The sequence below is a fragment of the Pleurodeles waltl genome, chromosome 9 (assembly GCF_031143425.1).
Source record: "Pleurodeles waltl isolate 20211129_DDA chromosome 9, aPleWal1.hap1.20221129, whole genome shotgun sequence".
Taxonomy (NCBI): domain Eukaryota; kingdom Metazoa; phylum Chordata; class Amphibia; order Caudata; family Salamandridae; genus Pleurodeles; species Pleurodeles waltl.
In genome coordinates, this window is record NC_090448.1 from 105,761,295 (window position 1) to 105,787,717 (window position 26,423).

Sequence of the window (26,423 nt, forward strand, 5' to 3'; positions counted from 1 at the left end):
CCCTGTTCCTCATGCACTTTTTATGTGTCATACCTCTAGGTGAGCGCACTTCATGTGAAAATTTCCAAGGAAAATTGTATTTTGCCAGGTCTTCACTGGACTGGTACTTTGAGAGGCAGTTAGGGATCCTCCTGTGTAATGTAGTCATTTGACTCCATGTATCACACACACAATACAGGCATGATCCTTTCTAGGTGAGTACAGTTCAATGGCTGAGTGGAGGTAGTAGGCTCATTGTAGCAAACAGTATTCTGTTGGCTGAGCAGGGTCACTCTATTAGGGCCTCCTGGCCTTGGCAGTTCTTTCAGTGCTTGTGCTACATATGCACACCGTGCAGTTGATCTCCTTTCTAGTGGAGTACACTAGTTTGGAATTTTGCAATACACAATACTTTTGTATATGATGCACAGTTCTGGTTTTGCAAATTGTAGAACAGTGCCTGCTGGGAATTGCAGTGCTGTCAGACCTGTAATACACCCAGTATTCATAGTTGAGGTTCCCCCATGTGAGTCTGGTTTACATGTGAGATGGCAGACAGGGGCCTTTGGACAGTTGGAGACTGGGCTGGTGAGTGGGGTACCAGTGTAAGTGTCCAAAGTTAGGCAGGGAGCATGTATGCCAATACATTTAGGTGCAATATTTCTGTGTTGTCACTTACCTGATTCAACACTACCAGGTATTCCTGTCAAGCCCTCAGGATGCAGCATGGCCAAGACCTTCTCCTCCCATGATGTGAGTTGGTAAGGAGGAGGTGGGGGACCACCACCCGTCTTCTGAAGCTGCAGCTGGTTCCTGGATGCCATGGAACAGATCTTTCCCCAAAGGTCCTTCCACCTCTTCCTGGTGTCATCCCTTGTGACCTGGGTGGTGCCTACAGCATTCACTCTGTCAATAATCCTTTGACACATTTCCATTTTTGGTGTCGTCCCTTGTGCGCTGGGTGGTGCCTACAGCATTCACTCTGTCAATAATCCTTTGACACATTTCCATTTTTGGTGCATTAGTAGTTTGCTGGACTAGGGCTTCAAATAAATGTGGCTCTACTCTAATGATTTCATCCACCATGACTTTTAACTCATCTTCAGTGAAACAGGGATTTTTCTTTTGTGGCATTGTGGTGTTAAATATAGATGGGTGTGTGCTGGGAAAATGAACAGGTGACAGGGAGTAAATGGAGTAGGGAGGTGCAGATGCTTTTGATGGGGTGTGTTGGGGTATAGGGTGTGTGGTTGGTGTAAATTGGAGGGGTACCTATTCAAGTGGATTTGGTATGCTGTAAAAATGACAAGTATTGTGGTATGTGATGGGGTGTGTTTTATGGTGTGCTTTGCAGGTGTATCAGGTGTGGGAATGTGTGTCAGCTGTGTTGTTTTCAAATCCATCCAATGTGGTGTGGTGTATTGCTCTGGTGACCGAGAACCGCCGCGTTTCGGTCCGGTCCGCCATTGGAATACCGCCATGGCTAACTGCCATTGCGACTTTTGGCTTGTAATAGGTTCGATGGTTGGATGACTGGCTGGTTGTGCTGGGGATCGGACCGCCTACTTCCACCCCTCACGAGTGCTGGCTCTGCCAGGTTGTTGGCTGGCTTTTGGCAGTCCTGGCTGTGTGACTCATAATACGATGGTCTGTGTGCATTGTTTGGGTTGGAACTAACAAAGCCATCACAAAGCAACCTCTGGATGCAAATACTATGCCCCAACAAACGCAACAAAAAATATGGTATGGGCATAAGGCACGTGTTCCATCACCAGCAACAGTACGCAACGACTGGGTGCATTTACTATGCCCCAAGAGATGTAACAATTAGTATGGTTTGGATGCAACAGAGGCGCTCCACCACCAGTAACAGTAAGTAATGTCTGGTGTAACCCAGTATAAGTAAAAGCAAGTGTGGTTTGGGCGCAATGCAAATGCTCAACACCAGCAACATGAATGTATGTACGGTTTGGGTTCCAGGATCCCTGCCCCATCACCAGAAACTGTAAGATCAAGTAAAAGTAAGAAACATATGGGCACAAAACATAACCCCACCATAAATAACGTTGGCATAAGTTGCAACACTCACACAGTATACTGCCAAACACACATACAGCACAGAGGGATTTACTCCTTAGAGTATAGAGTTGCCAAGTAAAAATGGTTATCTCAGACCACAGCTAAATAGAATTATCAGACACAAAATGCCTCATTATGACCCTGGCAGTCTGTAGACCGCCAGGGCCACCGTGGCGGTCTGACCTTCGCCAAAGCAGTGGTCCGACAGCTTTGGCGGTTGTCAGACCACCACATTATGACTATGACGAAAGCGACATGGTCGGGCAGCCAGCACCGCAAGTTTCCCTCCACAGAATGCATGCAGCACCGCCATGTAAAAGCTGGCTGAGAAGGGGTGCAGGGGACCCCATGGGGGCTCCTGCACTACCCATGCACTTTGCATGGGCAGTGTAGGGGCCCCCATGGACAGCCCAGTCGCGCTTTTCACTTTCTGGTATGCAGAGAGTGAAAAGCGCAATGGGTGCTGTTGCACCTTAAGCACCAAAACATTTCCGCTGGCTCCATTATGAGTCAGCATCAATATTGTGGGCTGTTCCCCGCAGGGCCAGCTGGCAGAAGCACCGTTTCCGCCCGCTGACCCAGTGGGGAACTTGTAATGGGGCCCGCAGGAAGGCAACCGCACTGGCAGCAACCTGATAGCCGGAGTTTGGCAGGAGGGCTTTTCCACTCGCCAAGCTCAAAATGACCCCCAAAGTCAGTAAATGTAGTACACAGTAAATGCAGAGCAGCATAGGTTATACATAGAGCCAGAAAGTTAAGCATAGTACAAACCAATAGGTAGAAAATAAAAAAAACATATCCAGCAATAAGAATAAAAGTTCGTGTTGAACGATCTCTCACCTGAAATTGTTTGAAGTGTAAGATACTTGGAGACACCTCACAGAGTCACAGAGCAACAGGAATAATAAAGATCCCTTTGTACTATAGAGAATGAAAGTCCTTTGTTGATGTTGTGAATGCTGGAGAAAATAGTCATACTTTACTTTCAGTGGTGTGTTATCAAGGTATTGAAGTCCTTTATTACTGTTGATGAGCGTAGCACAGCAAGGGATGAAGTAAACAAAGAAGTAGGGTTCTGAACAGTGAGGATAGGCATGATTAAATAGGTCAACCGGTCACTTGCCAAAGGGTCAGAACTCATCCAGAATGAATAAAAATAAAGCCTTTCAGAAATTAACTGGAACACTGCTGGGTGATTCATCAGCAGCACTGCAGATGGCTTCAGGGCGGAACTGTGTTCAAATAACGTTTGGCAGGCCAATTCTTTTGGTGCTTGCCAACCCTTACGTGTAAAAACAGCATTCAGTAGAAACAGGTCCAATCAGGAAAGCAGGCATGCACTTCTAACTTGAGTAGACTGCAGGCTCTCAGAAGGACTGTCAATTTCCTGCTTTCATAAAGATGTCAGAAGGCTCTGGATGAAATTAATGAAAATAAGCATGAACGGCCCAAACTGCAGGCTGTCAGCTGATAAAGACACTGGTGGGGCCTTTAGGACATTTCAATTCCTTCAGGGTGCACTTGAATAAGCTCAATTTTAGCATTATGTCTCTTGTATAGTTTCAGGTAATCGTGAATTTTAACCTCTCCTCTCATATTCCTGCTGTAGCGCTGTAGTATTCACACTAGGGGCTTTTTCCGCTCGTCGCCATTGTGGCAAATGCTGATGCAGGGTAAAGAGTAGCATTGGTGAATCAGGATGAGATTTATTTACAAGGTAGGAGTCTCAGGATACAGGTAGAAGATGGTATGAAGGTAGCTGAAAGGCCACACAGAGGACAACATCCTTGCTGCTCAGCCCACTCATTCCAACTGATACTCAATCAAACCATGCACACTGCAGCATTCTATTACCTTACAGTCACACTGGCTTAACAGCGGGGGCATATAACTCAGGAGAAAATGCATGGCATAGAAATGAGGATACCACAAAGGTAGAAATAGATTTGATTGGAACATAACCATATATTCCAAAATTGAAATGGCCATTCGGTGGAAGATGTCATCACAAAACCCAAGTAAACATCAACAAAGCAACATTCTAGAATACCAGGTTTGAGGCGATTGATAGAGATGCAGCACTGAGTAAATAGAAATGATTTTCCTCTCCACTGAGTGACCCCCTTTAAGAATCAAAGAAAAGGGTAAGGATTAAAAAAGAGTTGTCTCTAGGCTGTTTTAAGGCAGGGCAGTGGATCTAGTTATTATTTGGAGAAAGCATGGCTCACTGTCTCAGGGAGGATTTTTGCTGATAAGTATATTCCTTACAGTGCATGTTCCTTTGGGCTAAATAATTTCAATGTATTGTGGCTGAACTAATTTAAAGCTGGTACCCTGTCGAGAGCCCATATCCTTCCTCACAGTGTGGGGGAATTTATTATATGGAACTGATGGGCTGCATCAGAGAAATGTCAGATTTATTCCCTGTCTAACTCAATGGGGAGCAAGGCAGGCAGAGGCAACAATTATGCTACTAAAAATGCACATCTTGTCATCTCCAATTTTAGACTGCGTAATGAGACGTTTTACTCATTAGATATCTTTCTCTTCTGAGGACTTAGTACTGTGTTCATACAGCTAAATATTTTGTGACTTTTGAGTTACTTTCTTCTTTCCTCTTGTTTGTGCTGGAAGTATTTTCAGATAGATGGCCTATGTTTATTACATGTAAAGATGAAGACTAGTGTGCACTGGCTGCTTCATGTTCATTGTGGCTATTTTAACTACATTAAAACTACATTAAAACATCTGCAGCGGCAAACATATCTACACAGTAAAGTTTCTTCATTGAAAATCATACCACATTCCATGAAACCTTACTTTGTTGAAAACATATTGTGGCCCCTGATCCATGTGGCATCACATAAAATGTATGTACTGACTCGTGTGTGACATCTGTTTGTTATGGCCAACTGATCTTTTTTGTTACATAATATCACCCAACATTCCTGTGAAGTACAATATCATCATTTAATAACATGAGTAGCAGGTGTGGCATGTATTCAGAACACCAAACCACTTTACTTTCAGAATCATTTTTTCTTCCTTTCTGTAATTATTTACATAATTCTAAAAGGTATGACAAACAGTGCTGTGAGGAAATTCCATTGCAGTGAGGTCTTTACCTGATCAAATGAAACTCCATCAAACCTCTGTGAGAAATTGGGCTGTTAGTTGTGCAGGATGTAAGTCCTGTGCAAGTGAAGGATCCACAATTATCTCCTTACTAAAACACACTACCTCATTGTAACACTTGACTGAAGAAGAGCAGTCGAAGGCCTAAACAGAGAAGGTGGTGTGGGCTAGTAATCTTATTCCCTTGTCACACAATACCAACACTCAATAAATCATTGTCCAGTCAGTGATTTTTCATTGAAAAAAGAAAATTGCATTTATTACACACGCTACTACATATTGCTAATTAATTTACTAATATATTCATAAGATAGATGAAAATATCTTTGGTGGTATCCTCAAATCGTATTTGCCTTCTTGTGGGTCATGAACCCATTAATTCAACTTTATAATAGAATGTGTGTCTTCTGCACTCTGTCACATGAATTGTAAGAGAATGTGCCTCCAAGGACCCAGCCAATGATGCTTCTTCCTGTGCAAAAGGAAGATAACACTCCTGTGATTGGCCAGTGCACTGGTGGGCAACTAACGTGGGAATCTGAGTCTGGGCAGCTCAGCCATTGACCAAAACCTCCCTGGAGTACCCCCAGAATGTGCTGGTAGAGGTGAGGGCACATCTGGAATCTGCACAATTGACCACATCTCGCCCCTTTCCTAAGCATATTTAGCAAACCTTGGGCCAGATGTAGCAAACGATTGCGACTCGCAAACGGGCCGAATCGCAATTTGCGACAGTGCAAAATCGGAAATGGGATGCAAAAAGCCCATTTCCGACTCGCAAAAAGCGATGGGACCCGTTTGCGAGTCGCATCCGGTCCGACCCCATTTTGCGACCCGCAAATTGCAAGTCGCAATTTGCGAGTCGCAACCCATATGCAATTGCAACTCGCAAATTGCGACTAGTCGCAAAAAGCCCAGTTTGCATGTCCCATTTACCACTAACTCAGAGCAGGTGGTAACCATTACCAAAGTATAAAAGGGGACCCAGAAGGCATCTGGGTTACTCAAGATGGCGGAGATATACCTGATAGCAGTGAGGAGGAGAGTCTACACAGCCCAGCAGAGGAGGAGGAGGGGCCACAGACAGGAGACGATATATAGAACCAGGCAGACTCTTTTTCAGCAAACTGAAGAGGAGATCTATGACAAATACCGCCTTAGCAGCGCAGCCATTCTAGAATTAATAGATTTACTGAAACCACAGCTAGAACACAAGACTCTGCGTGGCTGCGCCATCCCTACGCATGTGCAAGTACTATGCGCACTGCACCTCTTGGCCTCAGGGAGCTATCGGGGGGTCATTGCCGTGGCAGGTGGGGTATCCCAAAGTGCAGTGTCAAGGTTCCTCAGGGCATTCCTAGAAGCCTTAGTCACGCACATGTCTCACTTCATATACTTACCAAGGAATGAGGCAGAAATTAACAGCACCAAGCTGGACTTTTACCGCATTGCCCACTTTCCTCATGTCATAGGGTGTGTAGATGGGACACACATTCAAATATGCCCCCCTGCTAATCTGGAACACATTTTCCGCAACAGGAAGTGTACCCACTCACTCAACATACAGGTTGTTTGTGATGCCCATTATGTCATCACGGACATCGTAGCTAAGTTTCCTGGCAGTACCCATGACTCATAAATTTTTAGGCATAGTGGGATACATCAACGCCTGGAATGTGGGGAATTTGGAGACGGTTACCTCCTAGGTAGAGCCACAGACACTTGCAGACATACACACAGGTCACTGTGCACGACAATCTGGACTTCCTAACCGTGTACTTTTGTGCCCAACAGGTGACAGTGTATATGCTCTCAGGCCTTGGATCATGACTCAGTTTTTAACACCCAGAACTGAATCAGAGAGGCAATACAACAGTGCGCATAAGAGGACCAGGAACCTGATCGAGCGCACCTTCGGACTGCTGAAGGCAAGATTCAGATGCCTCCACCGCAGTGGAGGCGCCCTCTAATACACCCCCATTACCGCTTTCAAAATTGTGGTCGCATGCGCCATCCTCCACAACATAGCCACCCGACGTGGGCTACCTCTCACCCCTGCAGACCCAGATCCTGATGATGAAGAGCAAGAACAACCACATCGCCATCATGGGGATAGGAGTCTAGCTAATCAAGGCAGACTGAGACGGGACCACATTGCAACGCAATATTTTGGACGGTACGTGTCAACTCCCACCATACTCACCTATTAACCATTTGTTAAGTGGAACAAAAATAACTGTTTTATTAATGTCATGAAGAAACTATATACAAGTTGAAATTGTCCATGGGCAGGAAAATGCCAACCTGTCATGTGGCACATTAACGCCATGTGCCACATTAATCTGTCCTGGCTGTTATCTATGATCTCCTGCCCCTCCTGCCAGCCTGGCTGGTCCCTGCTGCGTCCATGGTGCTGTGCCTACCACTCCTCAGCACCCTACTGTCAGTGGCAGAGACACTGCTCACTGTTGAGCCCTCCTCCCAGGTGTATTTGTTAACTTCCTGGCTGTGATGTCATCATCATGTGCCAGGAAGTGTTTCCAGAGTGTTCTGGTATGCTTTCTGGAGTGTTCTGCTGCACCTGCAAGCAATTTTGAAGGTAATCGCAATTTGCGACACCCACTCGCTAATTGCGAGTTCGTTTTTTGCACACTCGCAAACAGCGACCTCGCAAACTGCGGACTCGCACACAGCGTTGCGAGTCCGGCTGCGAGTCGCAAAATCGGATCGCTTTTTTTTCTGCTACATCTGGCCCCTTCTGAGGAGGACAGAGAGAGGTGATATAAAAAAACCTGAGCTAACTCTCCTGCCAGCAAAAGAAGAAGCGCCAGAAAGGTGGGAACAAGCCTCAACATAGGACTCTAGTGTGGTTCTCCATGAGGATATGTGGGTGGCCCCTTACACATGAGGCATGACCCCACAAAAAAACAAAAACAAAAAGGACAGCCAGCACAATGAATTCATTGCACGAAAAAATAAATGCTCAATTGAGTGCATTATTTCAAAAGTGAATACAAAGTGCATCAGATATATGGAACCATAGGTCACTTGAAGCACAGAACATTGGCCCAGGAGAGTTTTGTTGGCATTTCAGGAATGTTTGGTGCTGAGACTATTTCTGGATCTTTGTTACAGGGTCATCTGATTTTGTTAGGCATCTGTGTAAATGTAGAAATATTATTCTGCCACTAAAATGGTCACTGGTTTACTAGTTTAATGATATGTGCAATGAACATGATAATCATTGCATATTTCTGACACCAAGGCAATATATTTTGCCAACTGAAATATTTTACAATGTGTAAATGCATTATGGTTAAAAGACTCAGGGGCATATTTATACTCCGTTTGCGCCGGAATTGCGTCGTTTTTTTGACGCAATTCCGACGCAAAACTAACTCCATATTTATACTTTGGCGTTAGACGCGTCTAGCGTCAAAGTCCATGGAGTTTGCGTCATTTTTTAGCGTGGACACCTACTTTGCGTTAATGAGATGCAAGGTAGGCGTTCACGTCTAAAAAATTGACTCTGAGGCATGTGCGTCGTATTTATACTCCCGGGCAAAATTCACGCCCGGGAGTGGGCGGGTCAAAAAAATGACGTACGGCCGCTTTTGCGCCGTTTTTTAGCGCCTGCAAAAGGCAGGCGTTAAGGGACCTGTGGGCTCTGAAGGAGCCCAGAGGTGCCCTCCTATGCCCCCAGGGACACCCCCTGTCACCCTTGCCCACCCCAGGAGGACACCAAGGCTGGAGGGACCCATCCCAGGGACATTAAGGTAAGTTCAGGTAAGTAATTTTTTTTTTTGTGGCATAGGGGGGCCTCATTTGTGCCCCCCTACATGCCACTATGCCCAATGACCATGCCCAGGGTACGTAAGTCCCCTGGGCATGGCCATTGGGCAAGGGTGCATGACTCCTGTCTTTGCTAAGACAGGAGTCATTTCAATGGGGGTTGGGAGTCGAAAAAAATGGCGCAAATCGGGTTGAGGCGAAAAATTTGCCTCAACTGACTTGCCCCATTTTTTGACGCCCAAGCCCCATATCCCCCTACGCCGGCGCTGCCTGGTGTACGTCGTTTTTTTCCACGCACACCAGGCAGCGCCGGCGGCTAACGCCAGCTAACGTCATTGATTAAATACGGCGCCCGCATTGCGCTTCAGAATGGCGTTAGCCGGCGCTAATTTTTTTGACGCAAAACTGCGTTAGCGCAGTTTTGCGTCAAAAAGTATAAATATGGCCCTCAGGGTTTTTTTACAAGCCCCTTGAGCCGCCTCAGCATCGCTTTTTTGTGACGCTGTGGCGGTGCACGCAGTCTTTTGCACAGCGCCACATTTACAAACTGGCACAACGGATCCATTGCACCAGTTTGTAAAGCCCTGCACCACATTATACCTGCACCAGGTATAATGTCTGCAGAGAGGGCATACCAATTTTAAAATCCACGCAGAACTGTGGCAGTGAAATTGGTTACATTTCACTGTGTCCTTCTGTGACTTCTCTGGGTCACTTTTCTAATGCCTGCTCAGAGCAGGTGTTTAAGTGATGCTGGGTTTTTTAACATTGGAACCTCCTAGCATTGCTGGAGTAGTGTCAGATGACAGACACAACTTCATCAATGCGCCACTTTTGTGCCAAAAGATGCTACAGAACTTCTTGCGCATCTGTGAAATTATACTTCATGAAGCAGAGTATCATAAATACAGCGCTTCTATGGTGTCATTAAGGGGTCTTGGACTAGCGCTAGAAAACGGGCGCATCAATGCTGATGATCTGCCTTTCAATATCATGGTGACACCCTGACAAAACCAGCTGACTTGACTCTGTCTAAACACAGCCCTCATGTTGTGTTAGGCAAGCTGTGTGGTACTGTGTTTCTAGGGGGTAGGGCCTGCTGGCACACAGAACAAAGACGAGCCTCCAATCTAGGGGAAATTGTGTGAATTTTGCGGGGAGGGTATTTGATCTTTATCTTTATTTTACAACCCCGGTAATTTGAACAGCCCTTTATAGGGTATTCCCATAGGCAATTCCTCCTGTCAGTCTTTGCAGTGCTTAATTTGATCTGGTGAGGTCCACCGGCACTCATGTTTGATGACCAGCACTCATCGGCCATTTACAGAAAGCAAGAGAGAGAAAGTACACAAAGTGGGAAGAAGGAGAAAGAAAGATGGCAAATCCATCACAAAGAGATAAAGCTGGAACCCACAGGAGTGAGATAAAAGAGCCAGGGAGTGTCCAGTAGGGAGTAAAGGAGGCATGAGATGGATTCAAGAGTATTAAACCTTGATATTTGGGGCATCAACATTTAATTGCACTGTCCATGGGCTTGTGTACAAAACGTCTTCTTTTAAAAATTAAGAATATATTCTGTGACTAGTTGTTATTTTGTGTGTAGTAGTTACTTATTTTCCTTTTGATTAAAGAATGATCACTGATTGGGCAGTGATTTATTGAGTGCTGTTTCTTGCATTGCTGTGTTCTGTGTCTTTATTTATGCTGGCAATATTCTATCTGGTTGATTCCGTGAGGAGTGTGTGTGTGAAATATAGATAGGAAAGGGAGTGGAGGAGGCTGAATTAAACATACCATATTCAGCAGAGACAGGAGGCATGGCAGCAATGTTAACAACTGTAGCCTTGGAAGAATTGTTTAGTTCCTTCAGGACATAGAAAATGTTGTGATCATAATGAGCTTTATGTTAGAGGATTGCATCATGGCCTTTGGCTCTTGCTTGAAGGTGTGTAGCTTACATTCCTGAATAACCAGAGAGAGTTTTCCCTAGAAGGAATGTTTGTGTTATTTAGACTAAGGAACGATATACCACGTCAGACTAGAAGGATAAGTCCTTACTTAAAAAGTACTTTACTGGACTCAGCGAGAAATCATCACAGAGGTGTTGTTACATGATTCTCATCTAATATGAAGCTTTCAATGTTTTAGGAGTGATGGCTATAATATGATAAATGTGTGCAGCTATTGATCTTGAGAAACATGTTCAGTATGGGACAGCCACAAAATGGAGCTATATGGTAGAACTATGTACAGAGATTAAATCAAGTAGTAAGATGTAACATTAGGTTTTAAAAGTGTTCTTGAGCATGACATATAGTTAATAAACAGACTTGGAGCACAAATCAAATTTAAATGAACGATTACATTTAAAAGCAAAAACATGTGTAGATGCAGAGTACGTTGAAGTTGTAAAATCGCCCTTAGTGCGTACTAAGCAGGGTTATGGCATCATATTTTTTTAGCAAAATCACACTTACAGTCCAAGGAACCTTTAGGTGTTAATCTGCCCTTTAGATGAGAAGTCACATCAACTGGAATGTGGAAACACTTTTGGGAGCACAAAATACATTTAAAAAGGAAACTTTGTTTACCTCAAAAATCACCTTTGGTACAATATTAACAGAAGTATGAAGGAAGCTGCAGGACAAAAAATCACATTCAGTTGAAAAGTCACTTTCAGGTGGAAATCTCATGAAAGTGCAAAATAACCATTGGTGCAGACTTAAAGGGAATAGTGAGTGCCTGTTTACAGTGAAACAGTGGCTTATAGGAACAAAAAAAAATGTTAGGCTCAAAATCAACCTTGGTGTGAAACCAGCAAAAGTTTTATATGACATTTTGGAGCAAATTCACTCAGTGTGGACAGAAATTGTGGTAGTAAAATGTCATGCAAAATCATCTGTGGATAATTATTTATGGTGAATGGCAGTCCACCACAAGTAATAATTTTACTATTCTTGTTGGGTCAGTAAAGATTACAGTAATTTAAACCTGAGGTCAATCAATACCAGAGAGCACACAGGCTTAACTTAAGAGAATGTGTACAGTGGTTAGAAATACTAAAATTGTTAAAAAGTCAAAAACAGAGCACCATAAAATCCCAATATATAACAATAGAGAATATTTTAATGAACAAAATTACCCTAAAAGACAAAAATCCAATAAGGGGAAACATAGAAATTAACTTTTAAAATTTTAAATAAAAGGTTATGGAGAACAAGTTGTTACCTGCGGGGCTGGCTGCAAGCTGCACCCTAGAGCGGGGCTTGACAATGGTGGGTGCTGAGGCAGGCGGTTCCAGTGCATCCATTGACAAAGCTAGAAAGCTCTGAGCAGGTGAAGTTCAAAGTCCATGCACAATAAGGATTTTACGTAGATCGGATGCTGCTTGGCATCAATCCCAGTGAAGTTCTCTATGTTAAGACTTAGAAGCTTTGCTGGAAGTCAGCTCTCCTTCATTGGGGAAAGCAAGCAAGTTGAGGCTGACTGAAGATTAAACTCCAACTGCCACAGTTCTGAAGGTGACCTCATTCAAAGTCCCACTTTTTATGGTTAAGGGACAGGAGGAGTATATTCTAAATGTATCTCTCAAGGGTCCGGAAGCTGGGGACACCACTTTTGGTGTTAGGACTCACTCTAACAGATTTCACCAGCAAGGCAGGTCCAGTTGAAACTTGTCAGCTCTGCTCCTTCAGGAAAATTGACTTCTTGTCTCTTTTGTGTCCTGTAGCTTAGCACAAGGTGCACCAACTGACCCTTGGAATCCACTTCTTTGTTCTAGGTAAAGTGGGAACAGGTCAAACCCTTAGGGCTTTCCTCATAGGCCTTAACAGCCGGTGCAGTCCTTCTTCTGTCTTCTACAGGTCCAGTAGCATTCTGAAGAAAGTATCCAGGGGTGCCATGTTTATGCTTGGAACTAGCCTGGAGCTGGAATGACTTCAGTCCCCTCCTAACCAAAATGGAAAATGTACCCTGGGGTAACCATACCCATGTTTCCAGCCATTCCTGTGTGCCCAGCTGCAAGAAATCCTAGAGTGCACCTCTCTACCTAAATCTAACATATTAGAGCCTTTCTTCTTTTGTGCCAAGCTCCAGTGCTCACCAGGGATGTGACCAGGGAAACAGGCAACCGCTCCTCTGTGGTCACTTAAGGCTAGGTTCAGGGCCAGCTAGCCTCCCTCAGAAATTGCAGCCTGGCTGGCTAGGAACACAAAAGGGAAGCATGCCCAGGTGTGACCTACATTTGACAGTGAAAGTGTGGGCATCTTTTGAAATTATTTAAATTTCTGGGCAAGCCCGGATGGTCATCCTGTAGGAGGAACAAAACACATCCCTGTACCCAAGGTGTTTGTTTCATTTCTTGGAGCCTTTTCACACCTATCAAGGAGCTATTCAGCTCCTGGGTGACTGTTTGACACTCAGGCCAGTGGGCTTTGGGAGTCTTTAGTCAGGTTAAATGTGAGTTTTTAAAAGTACCTTTTGTAAACTATTTGTTGCAATGTTACGAATAAAATGAAATTGATTTGTAACAAATACTTTAAAAAGTCCATGAAATTAATTTTTATCTGATTCCTAGGCATAGGTAACATTATTGACTTTACTAATGTATCCCAGTGCTTTCCTATGTAACAGCTAACCATGCTACATTAAACACAGCATTTACAGTGTTATCGATTTAAAGACATGTTTAACATAAGACTTTTACGTATCCTATTTTTGAATATCATGTACCCTTCCTTATGGACATTTAAGGCCCATTTAGGGGTGGCATAATAATATTTAAAAGGAGGGTTTAGACCTGTCAAAAGCAGTTATTTTGACAGGTGGAATTTCCTGCGTGACTGCGCAGCCATGTTACTGGTGGCATGCCTGAAGTCATGTTTTTCACTGTCAATTTAGTGGTGGCAAAATATGTATTGCAGTCCGCTAGTGACATGTAACTTACAGGCCCTTCTGTAGATTTTGTTCAATATAGAGGATCATACAGATATGTTAAATATGCCATTTAGGAGTACACCCAATTTTGACATGTTAGGGGTTAGAGCTCATACATTGGGGCCTAGTTAGCAAAGTTCCAGTGCACAGTAAAAAAAGCACTAGCATCTGTCCACAAAATAGGGGTGATCATGCAAAAAGATGCATTTTCTTACATATTCTATTTATGTAGAGATCACTTTCCAGTTCAAAAATCACTTGTAGATAGAAAACAAATCACCCTTGACAGAATTTAGCCACCATTATGCTATTACATCTGTGAGCAAAGTTATTTTGAGGTGTAAAATCATAAATCATATTAAGGTTCAAAATCACCCACAGTGGGAGTGTGGCATACGAGGCCAGGAGTACAAATCCTTTTAGTGATCACAAAGTGTGCAATTTGCTAAATCACAAGGTTTGCAACCACTACATGGCTTGTACAAATGTATTAAGGCCATTTTGCAGCTTGGTAACTGGTTACTGAATCACAAAATGGCTTTAAAAATGCATTACAATCCCAATTTGGAAGGCATGTATTTAGGGTATCCTTTCTGAATTTCAATTTATATTACTATGTATCAATGTTTTTCTACAACAATTTCAGTCACATATCACTGATAGGTTGCTGACTCCTCAATAAAGGTGGCAACCCATTTGCAAAGACGAAAGAGTCCCCATAGCCTGCCATCTCCTATGTGAATGAAAAAGAATGTTTGGGAGCGTACAGTGGTCCAGGGGACCATTTACAAGGTTGTAATCAAACTTTAAAAATAATAATTTTTTTTTCCCCTAAATTCAGTCCAGTTTTCAGTAGGGAAAACAGGATACAATTAAACACACAAATAAATGTACTTTATTTAAATGCGATCAGAAACATGGTGGTCATCTGACCGACGCAGGCCATCATCACTGTGATGACATCCAAACAGAGAGGGTTGTAATTTGCAACCTACCTCATGTATATTGATGAGTAGCTCTGTTAGACTTTCTTGCTTATGCAGGGTCATCCCCAATCTTTTTGCATCCTGCCTCCTATTTTTTCTGACCTGTTGCTGTTGGCTTTTGAACTCTGAGCACTTTACCACTGCTAACCAGTGCTAAAGTGCATATGCTCTCTGTGTAAATTGTGTGTGATTGCTTTATCCATGATTGGCATATTGGATTTACCAGTAAGTCCCTAGTAAAGTGCACCAGAGGTTCCAGGGCCTGTATATCAAATGCTACTAGTAGGCCTGCAGCACTGATTGTGCCACCCACATAAGTAGCTCTGTAATCATGTCTCAGACCTGCCACTGCAGTGTCTGTGTGTGTAGTTTTAACTGTAAATTCGACTTGCCAAGTGTACCCACTTGCCAGTCCTAAACCTTCCCTTTTCTTACATGTAAGGCACCCCTAAGGTAGTCCCTAGGTAACCCTAAGGGCAAGGTGCAGTGTATGGTTAAGGTAGGACATATAGTAATGTGTTTTATATGTCCTGACAGTGAAATATTGCTAAATTCGTTTTTCACTGTTGCAAGGCCTGTCCCTCTCATAGGTTAACATGGGGGGGTCCCTTTAAATATGATTAAAGTGCAGATTCCCTTTGGGAGCGGATGGACATGTGGAGTTTGGGAACTCACAATTTTAAAAATACATCTTTCAGTAAAGTTGATTGTAAGATTGCGCGTTTGAAAATGCCACTTTTAGAAAGTGAGCATTTTCTTGCTTATACCATTTCTGTGACTCTGCCTGTTTGTGGATTCCCTGTTTGGGTCAGTTTGACAGTTGGGATGGTTGCACCTCACACTAGATAGTGACACAAAGGGAGCTGGGGTGTAGTCTGCATTTCGGATGAGCCTTCTGTGGTAGGAGAGAGGGGAGGAGTGGTCAATTACACCTGCAAGGGCTGTGCCTGTCCTCACACAATGCCATCTCCGACCCCCTAGTGAGTGTCTGGGTCCTGGCCTGGGCAAGGCAGGATTTCACATTCAGACTTTACTTTGAAGTAGGCCTATTTCAAAGGGGAACTTTGGTATAAGAAGGGCACCCAAAACCACAGACTTTAGAACACTTCTGGAAACAAGAGGAACCTTTGCCTGGAGAAGAGCTGAAGAGCTGAGGAGAAGTGCTGCCCTGCCTGTGACTGTGCTTTGTGGAGCTATTTTGCAGTTGCTCCTTCTGCCAGAGTAAGAGGGCAAAGACTGGACTTTGTGTGCCTTCCATCTTGTGAAGAAATCTCCAAGGGCTTGATTTATAGCTTGCCTCATGTTGTTTGAAGTCTCAGGGACAGCAAAGACTTCTCTCTGCCAGCACCTGGAGTCACTGGAGAGACTCCTGCTCTGACAAGTGGTGCCCTATCCAGTCCCTGGGCCCTTGAAAGGAAAGCTGTTGGAAATACAAGGAAATCGACTTTGGACGACTTTGGACCGACACCGCTGCTGAATCCGGGGACGCCGCCTGCAACCGACTCCGTGATCTTTGCTGGAACGTGACAACCTTCGCAGTCCCGAAGCCGCTGCAGCCCCGCTGAACTCCGCAACTCCGTGGAAGTCGCCGCACCACGTCGTGACCGACGCCGCTTGAAGTGCGCGGATTCAACGTTTCGCACAGACGCCGCAATCCCCGACTTCGCGCATCGACTTGTTTTCACTCTTCACTAAAGGTACTGTACTTGGGGGTCTACGTGACTCCAAGTCCGGTGCCGCTGGTGTCGGCTTGTTGGGAACGACTCCATCACGATGCCGTGTTAACACCTCATTGAAGCATTTTTTGTTTCTAAACGCTGTTTTTTAGTTTAATCTTTAAAAATTAATAACTTGACTTGTGTATGTCGGATTTTTGTCGTTTTGGTCTTGTTTTGTTTAGATAAATATTTCCTATTTTTCTAAACTGGTGTTGTGTCATTTTGTACTGTTTTCATTAAGTTACTGTGTGTGTTGGTACAAATACTTTACACCTACCACTCTGAAGTTAAGCCTACTGCTCTGCCAAGCTACCAAGGGGGTAAGCAGGGGTTAGCTGAGGGTGATTCTCTTTTACCCTGACTAGAGTGAGGGTCCTTGCTTGAACGAGGGTAACCTGACTGTCAAACAAACACCCCATTTCTAACAAGCTCCAGCTGTGATTTTGCAAACTGATCTATTAGTACATAGATCAAGTCACAAAATCTGTATTTTTGCAAGAATTTTATGTGCAACATGCAACCGCTTTTTCTGAATTAAATATTAGTACATTTGGCTCATAAATCCCATTTAGGTGGAGATACATTTCTAGGTGCAAAAACACATGTAGGTGTTTAATTACACACATGTGCAAATTCACCCCTGGTTCACCAGCATTAACAATGTCCAAAAAATCTGTAGGAGCAAAAATCTCGTATAGGTTCATAATCACATTTAGATTCAAAATCACATTTATTTCCAAATTTGCTATTCATACAAAGTCAGCAAGAGTGCAGAAACGCTTCTAAATGCAAAACTCATTTAGATACAGAATCATGTTTGCGGACACACACACATTTAGATACAAAATCAACCTTGTTGTGTAATCTGAAAGAGTGTAGTGTCACATTTAGGTGCAGAATAACTCAGCACAAAGATAAAATGTAGTAGCAAATTGTCACACCAGGTGCAGAATATGTGCATTTGTTTTACAATATGGGGCATATTTATACTCCGTTTGCGCCGAATGTGCGTCAAAATTTTTGACGCACTTTCAGCGCAAACGTTGCCCCATATTTAAACCCTGACGCCCGATCCGGCGCACAAGGAAAATGGCGCTATGTGCGCCAGTTTTTGGAAGCGGCACCCCGCCCTGCGTTAATGACATGCAGGGTAGGCGTTCCCGTCCAAAAACAGACGCACAGAGAGGTGCGTCGTATTTATGCTTCCGGGCAAAAATCACTCCCGCGCGGCAGGCGGCGCAAAAAAATCACGCAAAGCACGAACATCGTGAAATTTTAACGCCTGGGTCAGGGCAGGCGTTAAAATGGTGCAAACACACCTGTACTTAATCAGAACACACAGAACAAACAACAGAGCAGCAGAGCAGCAGAGCAGCAACAGGGAGACATGGAGGTGCTTTTTCTTCAGCGTGCACGTAGACGCAGAGCCCTGCAGCAACAACAGCAGCTACAACAACAACAGCAGGGACCCCAAAGACAGCGCAGAAGGCAGGAGAGGATATTCCGCCCAAGAACAACCCTGCATGGCCTCAGGGAACGAGACATCATCCAGAGGTACCGGTTGAACTGGCAGGCCATTCAGCAGCTGCTGACAAATATTGAACAGCAATTGGCCCCCACTTTAGTGACTCCACGCACTATCCCAACAGAAACAAAGCTGCTTGCCGTACTTCACATGCTGGCAAGTGGCTCCTTTCAGACAACTGGTGCCCTGGTTGGTGGAATATCACAACCATCTTTCTCCGCATTCCTGCCTAAAGTACTGGATGCCATCATTGGACTGACACCCCGCCACATCTGCTTCCCTAACACACTGCAGAAGCAGCAGGAAACCAAACAGGGGTTCTACGCCATCAGTGGCTTCCCGCACGTCCTTGGTTCAATCGACTAAACACATGTACGCCTTGTGCCACCTGCTGCGAGTGAACACCTCTACCGCAACAGGAAGCACACACATTCCATCAACGTGCAGGCCATAGTCGATCACCAAGGACTGATCAGCAACATCGTGGCTAAATATCCTGGGAGTGTACATGACGCATTCATCTTCCGTCACTGCACCATCAACCAACACTTCCAGGATGGACGGTATGGCAATGGACTACTTGTTGGTAAGGACAAAAATCTACTTATATACTCACTGCACAGAAACCCTCTAGGATAAACAACCCATACACCACAATAGCAACACCTAGACAGGAACACACTGAGGTACTCACATCACTAGCCATGTTTCACAAGTCACCATTGAACCTCTCACACATTGTAATTTACTCTACAGCTTAGTGTGAATACATTAATGACTGTGGTTGCCTAAATGTCACCTTGCAAATTTGAAGGCTCACAAGAACCTGTACACTAATACAATGCATAATTTTTAAGGGATGGGATGGCCTGGGTATGTTCATATGAACGTTTCTAATACACTTTCATGTTACAACTCTGCATGGAACTATCATCACACCCCCAGTGAGGACACACGGACACCTGTGTCACAAGTCACAATGCAAGGGAGGGCACACTGTACTTGAGAAACCAATACACCCTGCTGACAAACAGTTAGCCAACAAACACTTGCTCAGCCAAGGGAAAAAAACAATGCCAAAGTTTTCACCAACAACCATAGGTTGTCACATTAGTACACAAAATAGTCACAGACAACACAACACAACTACTGCCATCAAAGATACGTACAACAGTGCCTCCTACATCTAATTGATACCATTCTGTGTTTCTCTTTCAGCTGATCAGGGGTATGGCATCCAGCCTTGGATAATGACACCATATGGGAACCCAAATACTGCTGCTGAGCGGGCATACAATGACGCCCACAAGAGGACACGCAGCATTGTGGAGCGGACCTTTGGGATCCTAAAGTCAAGGTTCCGCTGCCTTGACATCACTGGCGGTAGCCTACTATACTCCCCAGAGATGGTCTGTAAGATCATACTCACTTGTGCCATATTACACAATATTTGTGTGAAAAGGAACATTCCCCTCCTTGAACCGGACCCAGACATGCCTGAGGATGACGATGAGGAGGATGCTGGCCTGCAACAGGAGGGGGAACAACCTAACACGGCAGCAGGAGTGCGTAGGCGCCAACAGATTGTCAACAATTTTTTTACTTAAGTTATTGTAATCACTTGTATTCCACACTTGTAAATAAACACAGATAACAAACACCACATCATGCTTTGGCCTATTCATTTCAGACCACCTTTAGTTTGAAATTGCTGAAGATGAATGTCGTCTCATTGAGCAAGAATGCTATAACATTCATCACACCAAAAATAAACATCACAAATGTATGCACAGAGGGTAGGATGTGACATGATACATTACCATACACAGAGCCCAACAAGAGTACAAATGTGACAATTACAGATGCCGGATCCAAACAACTGAAACAGTCTCTCATCCAGCCCAAAATTGGAAATCATTTGAAAGTCACATCACACGTGTTCAGAGACAGGGTGGGTCCATCCATGTGTACGTGACCATGTCATCAATGGCTTCTCTCAAGTGTGTGATATGAGCAATACACAATTGGTACAACATCAGCTGCCACTAACTCAGCCGGAGACCTTGAAGTTACAGTGACAACATACACCCAGACAGGTGATAGTGGATCCACATTCCCACACACATGTACACATATGTCATACAATCAACCTAATATTTGAAAGTAGACCATCACAGTTGTGTCCCAGTTTGAACCTAGCAGGAAGATTGTAACATGACACTAAACCAGTTTATGCAGAAAGGGACACAGACAACCAAAAAATTATTCTCATGATCACATCGGGAACGCTGAGAGTCTTGCAAACATAGTCATAGGAAAATGGTATGCAAGTTAGCTCCAATTCATCATTACTGCAAACGTCAAATGGGCTAATGAGATGAATGAATGGTCAACAGTCATTCATACCATATGGCCTTACATTAGCATGCTGCTGCAGGTTTGCCATGATATAATAAATATACTCCATGGATACAGTAGCTATTCTGGATGGTCAATTCCTAGGGTGCTGGGGGCCTAAGTCCACCTCTACCGCCCCCAAAACATACAAGAATCATGTACTTGTGAACTAAACACATGCATAAGGCACATGTGTGGCCTCCATGTCATAAGTCCAACACAAATCTGAAACACAAAATCATAATGGGACATGGTTAGCCCCATAAAAACTGTAAGTGACTCTTCCACTCCCTGTTAGGACTACAGATAAAAGCATCACCATCATAAATGTGGACACATTTGGGAGACGGAATACATAATGGTATCCCATCCATCATTTCAAAATAGCCATCAGCAATTACACCAAATATGTCGTCAAATCTGGTCAATACATTAGTCAACGTATCCCAAACATTACAGTGTGAATGCCTTCTATACATAAAACAACGGACATGTGTCATATCCAAACACAAATGTGTATCACATCGCACCGTTTGACCATGACAAATCACCTTTCCAAAGGTAAAAACATGAAGACATAAGGATAAATTTGCTCCATATTCTACGCATACAGCATGGGCATCATAATTTGTTCACGTACATGAGTGCACACAATGCAGAGTCAAATACAAATGTATCCAAAAGTGTCTTAATATTTCGTCTTCAAAGTATATTTTACATCCACAATATTTTTGACTCTGCATCATGTGCACTACTGTACGTGTAAAAAAATTGACGCCCATGATGTATGCGTGGTGAAATTGACGCTACATGGACAATATCTTGGTCATCTCATGTACATAAAAAATTATTAATATTCATATCATATTTTTTCACTCCGCATCATGTGCACTACTGTTCGTGTAAAAAAATTGACGCCCATGATGTATGCGTGGTAAAATTGACGCTACATGGACAATATGTTGGTCATCTCATGTACATAAAAAATTATTAATATTCATATCATATTTTTTCACTCCGCATCATGTGCACTACTGTACGTGTAAAAAAATTGATGCCCATGATGTATGCGTGGTAAAATTGACGCTACATGGACAATATGTTGGTCATCTCATGTACATAAAAAATTATTAATATTCATATCATATTTTTTCACTCCGCATCATGTGCACTACTGTACGTGTAAAAAAATTGACGCCCATGATGTATGCGTGGTAAAATTGACGCTACATGGACAATATGTTGGTCATCTCATGTACATAAAAAATTATTCATATTCATATCATATTTTTTCACTGCGCATCATGTTCACTGTAATGCGTCAAAAAAAATGACGCACAACTGTGTATGCGTGAAAATATGACGCATAACGGGAAAATAAAAACGGCGGCCATTTTATGCAGGAAGTGATGTAATAGGATATCCTGTTTACCAAATCTGTACTGGGAGTTAACTTTCACTTTCACTTTGCAGTCTCAGATTTATCTAGACTGTGTGGTTGTGTGAAAGGTGTTGTCCTGTGTTTTACTGCTTTAGTGTCCTGTGTGCCTTGTATTTTGTCTTAGAGTCAATCTATTATTGTTGTATAACATTGTCTCAGTCTGTTTAGTCTTGTTTTGTCTATACCTGTGATACTTTGTATTGTCTGTGGGAGTCTGTTGTGGGTAGCATAGTTTGGGGGGTTAGTTGGGCTATTTTTCTCCTTCGTCTTTTTCTTTCACACCTCTACCTTTCCCCATTTCCCACTTTTACTTTCATATTTCATTTGTCCATTTTTAGACCTCTCAATATGTCAGGTAGGCCTCGCCTGTCCAGGATGGGTGAAGACGAATTGGGGGGGTTCATATGGCTAGTAAGCCATTTCCTCCCACTGATGCTGGAGGCTGGGGGCCGTGTGATACAGGGGTATCACACGGAGGCGAGGAAAATCCGGTGGGAGAAGGTGCGCCATCACCTGGTCCGGGTCTACGGGAGTCTGCGAAATGTCCATCAACTCAAGCACCGCTGGGCAGATCTGATCCCCAGGGAACAGGACCTGCTGGACCACCTGGGACTCCAGATTGATGGCCATGTTGGTGAGTACAAATCAATTACATGGGAATAATAGAAATCTGTGTGTGAACATGTGATGATTGTTAGCCAATCTACAAAATAAGTAGCTGACTGTGTGTAATGCTAGGGAAACCTAGGCCCATGGTCATACACATAAATCCCCATTTTTGCAACACATGTACACGCAATAACAGCAGTAAAATCCAACATCTATTTGTATTTTGCTAAGTAGCCCCCTCTCTGCGTCACAAAATGATGCAAATGCTGCGATACAAAGGTATACATATGTGTCCTAATGTGTATTTGTTGCAGAATGTGTATGAAGACCTATGCTACCAGTCCGATGGCTCATTTTTGCAACACATACCAGATGCCTGTAGCTGCATGTAATGTAGTGTTGCATTTGTGTCAGAAAAGCAACACGTGAACTGCTCTATTTGTACTCTACTGGTCATAATGGCCAGTGAGTACGTCATGTAGAAACAACATACCTACATATGTAGACGCCATAGCTAGACAGAAAATTGGAAACACATGATGATGCTATACATGTATGTTGCCTTTACGTCACATGAAGTTAGTCATGTTGTCCACACATATGTCACATGTGTGTCTGGTTGCTGTGTGTTGAACCTGTCCACATAGCCTGTTTGATTGTGAGTGGTCATGCAGTCCTCATGGAACCAGTTTTGGAATGTCTCTCTGGGATGCACATGCTGAGATGTATGGATAACATTATTGTTGGGGCATACTAATGGAGGATTAACTTGGACGACACATGACTGTCCTGGCCACTGCATGAGTGTAGTAGGGTGTGTCACTGAAGCAGGAGACTCATCCAATGATAATGTTGAATACAAAGTCATCCATGCAGGATGAGCATGTGTGAAAGTGTATCATTACCATGTCATATTCACACAGTGTCTTTGTAACAGAAATTATTTGTCCGTTCACCCAGTCTGAGTATATTCTTCCTTTCATGCTTTACAGGTGGACCAGCCCCGTACACCGTGGGAGAGGTGGCCCATTTTGACGACCCCGATACCTACAGTGAGTGTCGCCTGAGTGCTATTTTCATTGTTTGGTAATGAAGCATGCTGGATTACTGTGTGTTCAAGAGAATTCATGATTTGATGTGCTGGCCGTTCATTGGCTTGGTTGTTTTAGTGTGATATCAAATAGGAATAATGTTTCTGTAAAGCAATACCTAGTCATCTCTCAGATTGAGGGGCTGTAGGTCATTCAATTAGGGCGGCAATTGGGAATGGTATGACTCATTTGGAATACACTGCTCAATGTTAGACTTGGTCAGGGACTTGCCATTAACTGAGTCTGCATATCAGACTGACAGTCTCCCAGATAGCTTAGGCACATGGCTTTGATGACAAGTTCTTCTTCCTAGTTGAGGATGGACTGTGTACACTGTAGGTCGGATCTTCCGGGGGCATGTACTTCCACAAGGTGAACTCGAAGTGTGTGTGACTTGAGTGCAATGGCCTAGGTGTTCTGTCGAATCATGAGAATGGGTGTTCTACCTCCTCTGTGTGTGTTGGAAAACATGCCTCACTAATAGTATGTTATGTTGGGCTAAGTCATATCATTTTGACATGTGTGGACCTGGGATGTGACAAGGTTGGGCTGACTACAACGTGTTGCTAGCCCTTCATAGGTGTTGTGTGTGAAGGCACATACTTGTTGAACTTTCTGTACACTCCTGGGTGTGCATTGAACATGGGATTGTTGGTTGTTCTTTCCACACCACCCACAAAGACTGGGATGTTACTGTGAAACAGGGTACCTAGGACTGTAGCAACCAGTATGTTACACGTACTTAACACCTTTTGTGTCTTGAGTTAGTACCTAGGGCCAGATGTAGCAAAATGTCTCACGTTGCAAATGGCATAAATTTCTGTTTGTGAGTTGCAAAAGTCTGTTTCCTATTCCAAAATGTATTTGGTGGTCATGTACATATTAGCAAAATGCTTTTCAAAATGCAAATAATAAAGGGGTTTACCAGACCTACTTGCAAATCACAGTGGTAGGCAATCCCATTTGCAACCGAGTACGTGGTTGCAAAGTGAGTAGCTGTTATCATCCACTTGAAGTGGATGGTAACCAACTTGCTGACTGGAAGGGGTCCTCATTGTAAAACTTCACCTTTGTGAGTGGACCAAAAAAATCCTGCGCAAAACAGCCAGTGGTCTAAGGGACCAATAATTACCGTGAAAATTTCCAAGTTGAATTGTTGTGATTTTTAACTAATTGCAGCTCATTTTCCTTTCAGGTAAACGGCCTACACTTGGGGAAAAATAACTTCCTTTATTTAAAATCAGTCACGTCTATGGAGTTCTGCTGTTCCCAGCAGGCCTCCATCCCCGTGAGTGCCCATAGTTGCTAAGGTGGGGCAACTTGGAACCCACATCATTGATGTTCATGAGGTGGGTTTTAGGGACCCCATAGCGACTCGCAGACGGTGTCAGAGACACCGTTCTGCTTTGCAAATTGCTAGTTGATTTTTCAAAATTCCTACATCTGGCCCCTAGTGTGGACATATGATTCTGGGCCAGGGGTTCAATCTTAGCACACAACTAATTCCAAATGCCATTGAGTGAGGAGTGTGATTGTTATCACATAGAATGACATATGTAGTGAAGTCAGTATGCGGAAGAGCTGGTGCCATAATGTCTAATGCCTTAGGTATGATTTGGATGAGTAGTTTAGGGTGATGTCATCCATCATGTAGAGACATGGATATGCTATGTGTGATATGCCCTTATGTATGCATGATTCACATGTACTTCCTCTGAGCCTTTCCGTGAACTATGTTGTAACAATTGCTGCAACCAATACATTTCTAGTAATGGACAAATGACCCATTGTGGTATTCAACCCACTGTAAATTTAAAGCTCAATATTTCCCTTTTCTCTTCACAGCTGCAAACCTGAGTGCCGCAGATCGCGACCATTTCGAGCGCCGTGCGATGAGGTACAGGCACATCCTGCAGGTGCAGTGTGGGTATCGGAGGATGGCCCGCAGATATCATTCGGATCGGGCCTCCGGCGCGTGGTATGCCACACCACAGGCTCCCCCAATGGTGCCACCAACAACCACCGCCACTACATCCACCAGGTCTGCCCAAGTGGACCCAGCAACGGACCAAGCATCTTCCTCCAGACCTGGACCCAGCCGTGTGGTGGGAGCAGGGCTGTCCCGTGGCCACACAACTCCAGCAACAACATCCACCTCCACCGGCACGCAAACCAGCACTGACCCTCCTATCGACCCTGCGGCCTTCCAGGCATTGTCCCGAAAATTGGACAGGTTGATTCGAAAGGTTGACAACCTGACAGAGGACATGAATGAGGTCAAGAAGAAGGTGCGCTCCATCCGGCGCACACTACGGAGGGCAAATCAGTAGTCATTTTGCCCTCCTGAACTTTTACCCCCCCCCTCTCACCTCTTTCCTATTTCATACTGTTAGTTGGGTTTGGGGGGTTAGTTATAGGATAAGTATAGGTAAGTAGCTTAGTTAGTGTTAGGGAAGAGGGTGGGGGGTCCTTATTCTTTCTATCTTATATTTTTGTGTGGGTGGGTGGGTGGGGGGCAATGTTGGGATTCCTGTTTAAAAAAAAAAAAACATTACAAAAAATTTTTACAAAAATAAAAAAATATTCAAAAAAATATATGTTTGTTTAGGATAGTATAGTATGTGTGTAGGTTAGTAAGTGTTGTCCTGCATGTGTCTTGTCTCATAATGGTGGGTGGGGGGTTGATGTTTAGATCGTTTCGTTACATGTGTAGAGTAAGTTTAACTTAGGTTAGTT